General features: G+C 42.8%; 1 non-coding gene across 1 annotated transcript; it reads right to left on the minus strand.

Moving 5' to 3' along the window:
* Positions 1 to 3,071: 3,071 nt before the first annotated feature.
* Positions 3,072 to 3,146, minus strand: Trnas-uga. The gene has a single exon. It is a non-coding gene; the product is annotated as a tRNA-Ser (tRNA).
* Between the last annotated feature and the right edge of the window lie 3,597 nt (positions 3,147 to 6,743).

Consider the following 6,743-nt stretch of genomic DNA (forward strand, 5'->3'; position numbering starts at 1 on the left):
CACTTACTTGGCCACTCATACGTTGCCCATGGTTCATGACCTAGGACATGATACCACGAACCCACACCATGAACAGACTACTGTGAAATGTTGAAATACATGTGTTAGCGAGTGTGGCTATTAGAGACTGGCTGTTACAGAACTGAGCATATATCATTTTAGTTTTCATTTTGAAACACATTTGTTGTTGTTGTTGTGGTCTTCAGTCCTGAGACTGGTTTGATGCAGCTGTCCATGCTACTCTATCCTGTGCAAGCTTCTTCATCTCCCAGTACCCACTGCAACCCACATCCTTCTGAATCTGCTTAGTGTATTGATCTCTTGGTCTCCCTCTACGATTTTTACCCTCCACGCTGCCCTCCAATGCTAAATTTGTGATCCCTTGATGCCTCAAAACATGTCCTACCAACCAATCCCTTCTTCTAGTCAAGTTGTGCCACAAACTTCTCTTCTCCCCAATCCTATTCAATACCTCCTCATTAGTTACGTGATCTACCCACCTTATCTTCAGCATTCTTCTGTAGCACCACATTTCGAAAGCTTCTATTCTCTTCTTGTCCAAACTGGTTATCGTCCATGTTTCACTTCCATACATGGCTACACTCCATACAAATACTTTCAGAAACGACTTCCTGACACTTAAATCTATACTCGATGTTAACAAATTTCTCTTCTTCAGAAACGATTTCCTTGCCATTGCCAGTCTACATTTTATATCCTCTCTACTTCGACCATCATCAGTTATTTTGCTCCCCAAATAGCAAAACTCCTTTAGTACTTTAAGTGTCTCATTTCCTAATCTAATACCCTCAGCATCACCCGACTTAATTCGACTACATTCCATTATCCTCGTTTTGCTTTTGTTGATGTTCATCTTATATCCTCCTTTCAAGACACCATCCATTCCGTTCAACTGCTCTTCCAAGTCCTTTGCTGTCTATGACAGAATTACAATGTCATCGGCGAACCTCAAAGTTTTTACTTCTTCTCCATGAATTTTAATACCTACTCCGAATTTTTCTTTTGTTTCCTTTACTGCTTGCTCAATATACAGATTGAATAACATCGGGGAGAGGCTACAACCCTGTCTCACTCCTTTCCCAACCACTGCTTCCCTTTCATGTCCCTCGACTCTTATAACTGCCATCTGGTTTCTGTACAAATTGTAAATAGCCTTTCGCTCCCTGTATTTTACCCCTGCCACCTTCAGAATTTGAAAGAGAGTATTCCAGTTAACGTTGTCAAAAGCTTTCTCTAAGTCTACAAATGCTAGAAACGTAGGTTTGCCTTTTCTTAATCTTTCTTCTAAGATAAGTCGTAAGGTTAGTATTGCCTCACGTGTTCCAACATTTCTACGGAATCCAAACTGATCTTCCTCGAGGTCCGCTTCTACCAGTTTTTCCATTCGTCTATAAAGAATTTGCGTTAGTATTTTGTAGCTGTGACTTATTAAACTGATAGTTCGGTAATTTTCACATCTGTCAACACCTGCTTTCTTTGGTATTGGAATTATTATATTCTTCTTGAAGTCTGTGGGTATTTCGCCTGTCTCATACATCTTGCTCACCAGATGGTAGAGTTTTGTCATGACTGGCTCTCCCAAGGCCATCAGTTAGTTCTAATGGAATGTTGTCTACTCCCGGGGCCTTGTTTCGACTCAGGTCTTTCAGTGCTCTGTCAAACTCTTCACGCAGTATCTTATCTCCCATTTCATCTTCATCTACATCCTCTTCCATTTCCATAATATTGTCCTCAAGTACATCGCCCTTGTATAAACCCTCTATATACTCCTTCCACCTTTCTGCCTTCCCTTCTTTGCTTAGAACTGGGTTGCCATCTGAGCTCTTGATATTCATACAAGTGGTTCTCTTCTCTCCAAAGGTCTCTTTAATTTTCCTGTAGGCAGTATCTATCTTACCCCTAGTGAGACAAGCCTCTACATCCTTACATTTGTCCTCTAGCCATCCCTGCTTAGCCATTTTGCACTTTCTGTCGATCTCATTTTTGAGACGTTTGTATTCCCTTTTGCCTGCTTCATTTACTGCATTTTTATATTTTCTCCTTTCATCAATTAAATTCAATATTTCTTCTGTTACCCAAGGATTTCTATTAGCCCTCGTCTTTTTACCTACTTGATCCTCTGCTGCCTTCACTACTTCATCCCTCAGAGCTACCCATTCTTCTTCTACTGTATTTCTTTCCCCCATTCCTGTCAATTGTTCCCTTATGCTCTCCCTGAAACTCTCTACAACCTCTGGTTCTTCCAGTTTATCCAGGTCCCATCTCCTTAAATTCCCACCTTTTTGCAGTTTCTTCAGTTTCAATCTGCAGTTCATAACCAATAGATTGTGGTCAGAATCCACATCTGCCCCTGGAAATGTCTTACAATTTAAAACCTGGTTCCTAAATCTCTGTCTTACCATTACATAATCTATCTGATACCTGAAACTTCCTGGCAGATTAAAACTGTGTGCCCGACCGAGACTCGAACTCGGGACCTTTGCCTTTCGTGGGCAAGTGCTCTACCAACTGAGCTACCGAAGCACGACTCACGCCCGGTACTCACAGATTTACTTCTGCCAGTACCTCGTCTCCTACCTTCCAAACTTAACAGAAGCTCTCCTGCGAAACTTGCAGAACTAGCACTCCTGAAAGAAAGGATATTGCGGAGACATGGCTTAGCCACAGCCTGGGGGATGTTTCCAGAATGAGATTTTCACTCTGCAGCGGAGTGTGCGCTGATATGAAACTTCCTGGCAGATTAAAACTGTGTGCCCGACCGAGACTCGAACTCGGGACCTTTGCCTTTCGCGGGCAAGTGCTCTACCAACTGAGCTACCGAAGCACGACTCACGCCCGGTACTCACAGATTTACTTCTGCCAGTACCTCGTCTCCTACCTTCCAAACTTAACAGAAGCTCTCCTGCGAACTTGCAGAACTAGCACTCCTGAAAGAAAGGATATTGCGGAGACATGGCTTAGCCACAGCCTGGGGGATGTTTCCAGAATGAGATTTTCACTCTGCAGCGGAGTGTGCGCTGATATGAAACTTCCTGGCAGATTAAAACTGTGTGCCCGACCGAGACTCGAACTCGGGACCTTTGCCTTTCACGGGCAAGTGCTCTACCAACTGAGCTACCGAAGCACGACTCACGCCCGGTACTCACAGATTTACTTCTGCCAGTACCTCGTCTCCTACCTTCCAAACTTAACAGAAGCTCTCCTGCGAAACTTGCAGAACTAGCACTCCTGACAGAAAGGATATTGCGGAGACATGGCTTAGCCACAGCCTGGGGGATGTTTCCAGAATGAGATTTTCACTCTGCAGCGGAGTGTGCGCTGATATGAAACTTCCTGGCAGATTAAAACTGTGTGCCCGACCGAGACTCGAACTCGGGACCTTTGCCTTTCGCGGGCAAGTGCTCTACCAACTGAGCTACCGAAGCACGACTCACGCCCGGTACTCACAGGAGAGCTTCTGTTAAGTTTGGAAGGTAGGAGACGAGGTACTGGCAGAAGTAAATCTGTGAGTACCGGGCGTGAGTCGTGCTTCGGTAGCTCAGTTGGTAGAGCACTTGCCCGCGAAAGGCAAAGGTCCCGAGTTCGAGTCTCGGTCGGGCACACAGTTTTAATCTGCCAGGAAGTTTCATATCAGCGCACACTCCGCTGCAGAGTGAAAATCTCATTCTGGAAACACCCCCCAGGCTGTGGCTAAGCCATGTCTCCGCAATATCCTTTCTTTCAGGAGTGCTAGTTCTGCAAGTTTCGCAGGAGAGCTTCTGTTAAGTTTGGAAGGTAGGAGACGAGGTACTGGCAGAAGTAAATCTGTGAGTACCGGGCGTGAGTCGTGCTTCGGTAGCTCAGTTGGTAGAGCACTTGCCCGCGAAAGGCAAAGGTCCCGAGTTCGAGTCTCGGTCGGGCACACAGTTTTAATCTGCCAGGAAGTTTCATATCAGCGCACACTCCGCTGCAGAGTGAAAATCTCATTCTATCTGATACCTATTAGTACCTCCAGGATTCTTCCAGGTATACAACCTTCTTTTATGATTCTTGAACCAAGTGTTAGCTATGTGCAAAATTCTACAAGGCGGCTTCCTCTTTCATTTCTTCCCCCCAATCCATATTCACCTACTATGTTTCCTTCTCTCCCTTTTCCTACTGACGAATTCCAGTCCCCCATGACTATTAAATTTTCGTCTCCCTTCACTACCTGAATAATTTCTTTTATCTCGTCATACATTTCATCAATTTCTTCATCATCTGCAGAGCTAGTTGGCATATAAACTTGTACTACTGTAGTAGGCATGGGCTTTGTGTCTATCTTGGCCACAATAATGCGTTCACTATGCTGTTTGTAGTAGCTAACCCGCACTCCTATTTTTTTATTCATTATTAAACCTACTCCTGCATTACCCCTATTTGATTTTGTATTTATAACCCTGTAATCACCTGACCAAAAGTCTTGTTCCTCCTGTCACCGAACTTCACTAATTCCCACTATATCTAACTTTAACCTATCCATTTCCCTTTTTAAATTTTCTAACCGACCTGCCCGATTAAGGGATCTGACATTCCACACTCCGATCCGTAGAATGCCAGTTTTCTTTCTCCTGATAACGACGTCCTCTTGAGTAGTCCCCGCCCGGAGATCGGAATGGGGGACTATTTTACCTCCGGAATATTTTACCCAAGAGGACTCCATCATCATTTAATCATACAGTAAAGCTGCATGTCCTCGGGAAAAATTACGGCTGTAGTCTCCCCTTGCTTTCAGCCGTTCGCAGTACCAGAACAGCAAGGCCGTTTTGGTTAATGTTACAAGGCCAGATCAGTCAATCATCCAGACTGTTGCCCCTGCAACTACTGAAAAGGCTGCTGCCCCTCCTCAGGAACCACATGTTTGTCTGGCCTCTCAACAGATACCCCTCCGTTGTGGTTGCACCTACGGTACGGCCATCTGTATCGCTGAGGCACGCAAGCCTCCCCACCAACGGCAAGGTCCATGGTTCATGGGGGAAGGAAACACATTTACATTGTTTAAATAATGTAGGCCATAGCATCTAAGGAAAGCTTCCAGCTTCTTAGACACAGCCATCGGCTCTTTGAAGTTTATGTCCATTAATGTAAACATTCCAGGCAAGGTGCTGTGATAACTGAAACAGTAAATAGTCCTGTATAACCACAACTCATTTATAAAACCACTTGTATTTTTCATTATGTATACCCTGACTCCATTTTCATTCCTTTTATTTAACACATATCAATATTATAGCATCTCCCTCCAAAACTACATTAGTTAGTGTATTGATATACAGTGGTCTTTGTACATTCATTCACCACAGTTTGCGTGTATGAGCTCCATGGCTACAGTAAATTTGACTGGAAGTGTGCAACCATTATCATCACACAATTACTGTGGTCGCAATTATGCATCTACTGAGTGCCAGGGTGAAAGCTCTCAGTTACAGTTACAGGATGGACCCTATTGTCAGTTTCAGGTGTACACACCATGCAGCTGTTAGTACCCATAAGGTAACAAAGGATTGTCATATGGTAACCAATATGAATGAACCACCCACTGAATTATGCTGCAACAGTGTGAAAAGTCCGAGTCTAGTCCTCATGACTAAATGCACTATTGACAACATGAAGACTGACAACTAAATGGGGATATCGAATGGAGACCTGGGGGTTCTGGTGGTATGTGGTCTAGGCTGAGACTACTGTGAGAATATGTTTTCTGAGGTTTTGCAATGTTCACATGTCATATCAATCTTTCAGAGTGGCATCGATTGTTGCAGGCATAACTGATGTTCTAGTTCCTGGTATGTCTGTATTCCAGCTTTAGAATGTCAGATCAAGAGAATTCAAGCACTGATATGAGACCACTGTGGTACATTCAGTTACTGCTACGTGTACACCTTTCTACATGAAGTTTGGCTAAATAGATAATGACATGTGCCATAAAATAGAAATCAAGCTGTATACAGTAGGCTTAGTAGAGGTGCAGGGCAAAATTGAAGCCCAAGTTGAATTAAAATTAGGTTATTTGTATTACTACAGAGAAAAAGTTCAGGTGTACACTTCATTACAACATATAAATTAGAAACAATATTGCAGATATTGATAGAATCTCTGAGAGAATAGTGAAGTTTTGTACATGGAATTTGTTGAGAGAATAGTGAAGTTTCGTACATGGAATTTGTTGAGAAGAAAAGTGTGTTTGTTCTTAAGACATGCTATCCAAAGAAAATATATATTAAATTGACTTTTGAAAGACCAAGTGCAACTAAAAGCAAAATTGACTATATTTTGCATCACAAGGAAAATTTGTTTCGGAAAACCAAAAGAGAAAGAATGACACTGTGAATTACCTTCAGGAGGTGAAACTATGCCTATTGACAGATACATGTAGTAAGAAAAAACTATATTAGTCTTCTGGAACTGCTAGTAACTCCCTCAGGAATGAAAGGGAGATGTATTTGGGTAGGCCGTAAATGGTCCAGAACCCTCAGTTCCAAAGTAGAGATTAAAGTATCTATTTTGACAATGGGCAGTCTTTCATCCTAGGATCTGAGCGAATTGCCGTTCCTTTCCATGACTGTGTTTTATGAAACAGTAAAGAAATTGTACATGACATGATAATCATAAACCACTTTCAGAATTTCAAGTGATCATAAACTTGTAAAAGCAGGGTAAAAGTGGGTACGATGTTAGAAAGAAACACTAATCAGTGACATAGT

The sequence above is a fragment of the Schistocerca americana genome, chromosome 2 (genome assembly GCF_021461395.2).
Source record: "Schistocerca americana isolate TAMUIC-IGC-003095 chromosome 2, iqSchAmer2.1, whole genome shotgun sequence".
Classification (NCBI taxonomy): domain Eukaryota; kingdom Metazoa; phylum Arthropoda; class Insecta; order Orthoptera; family Acrididae; genus Schistocerca; species Schistocerca americana.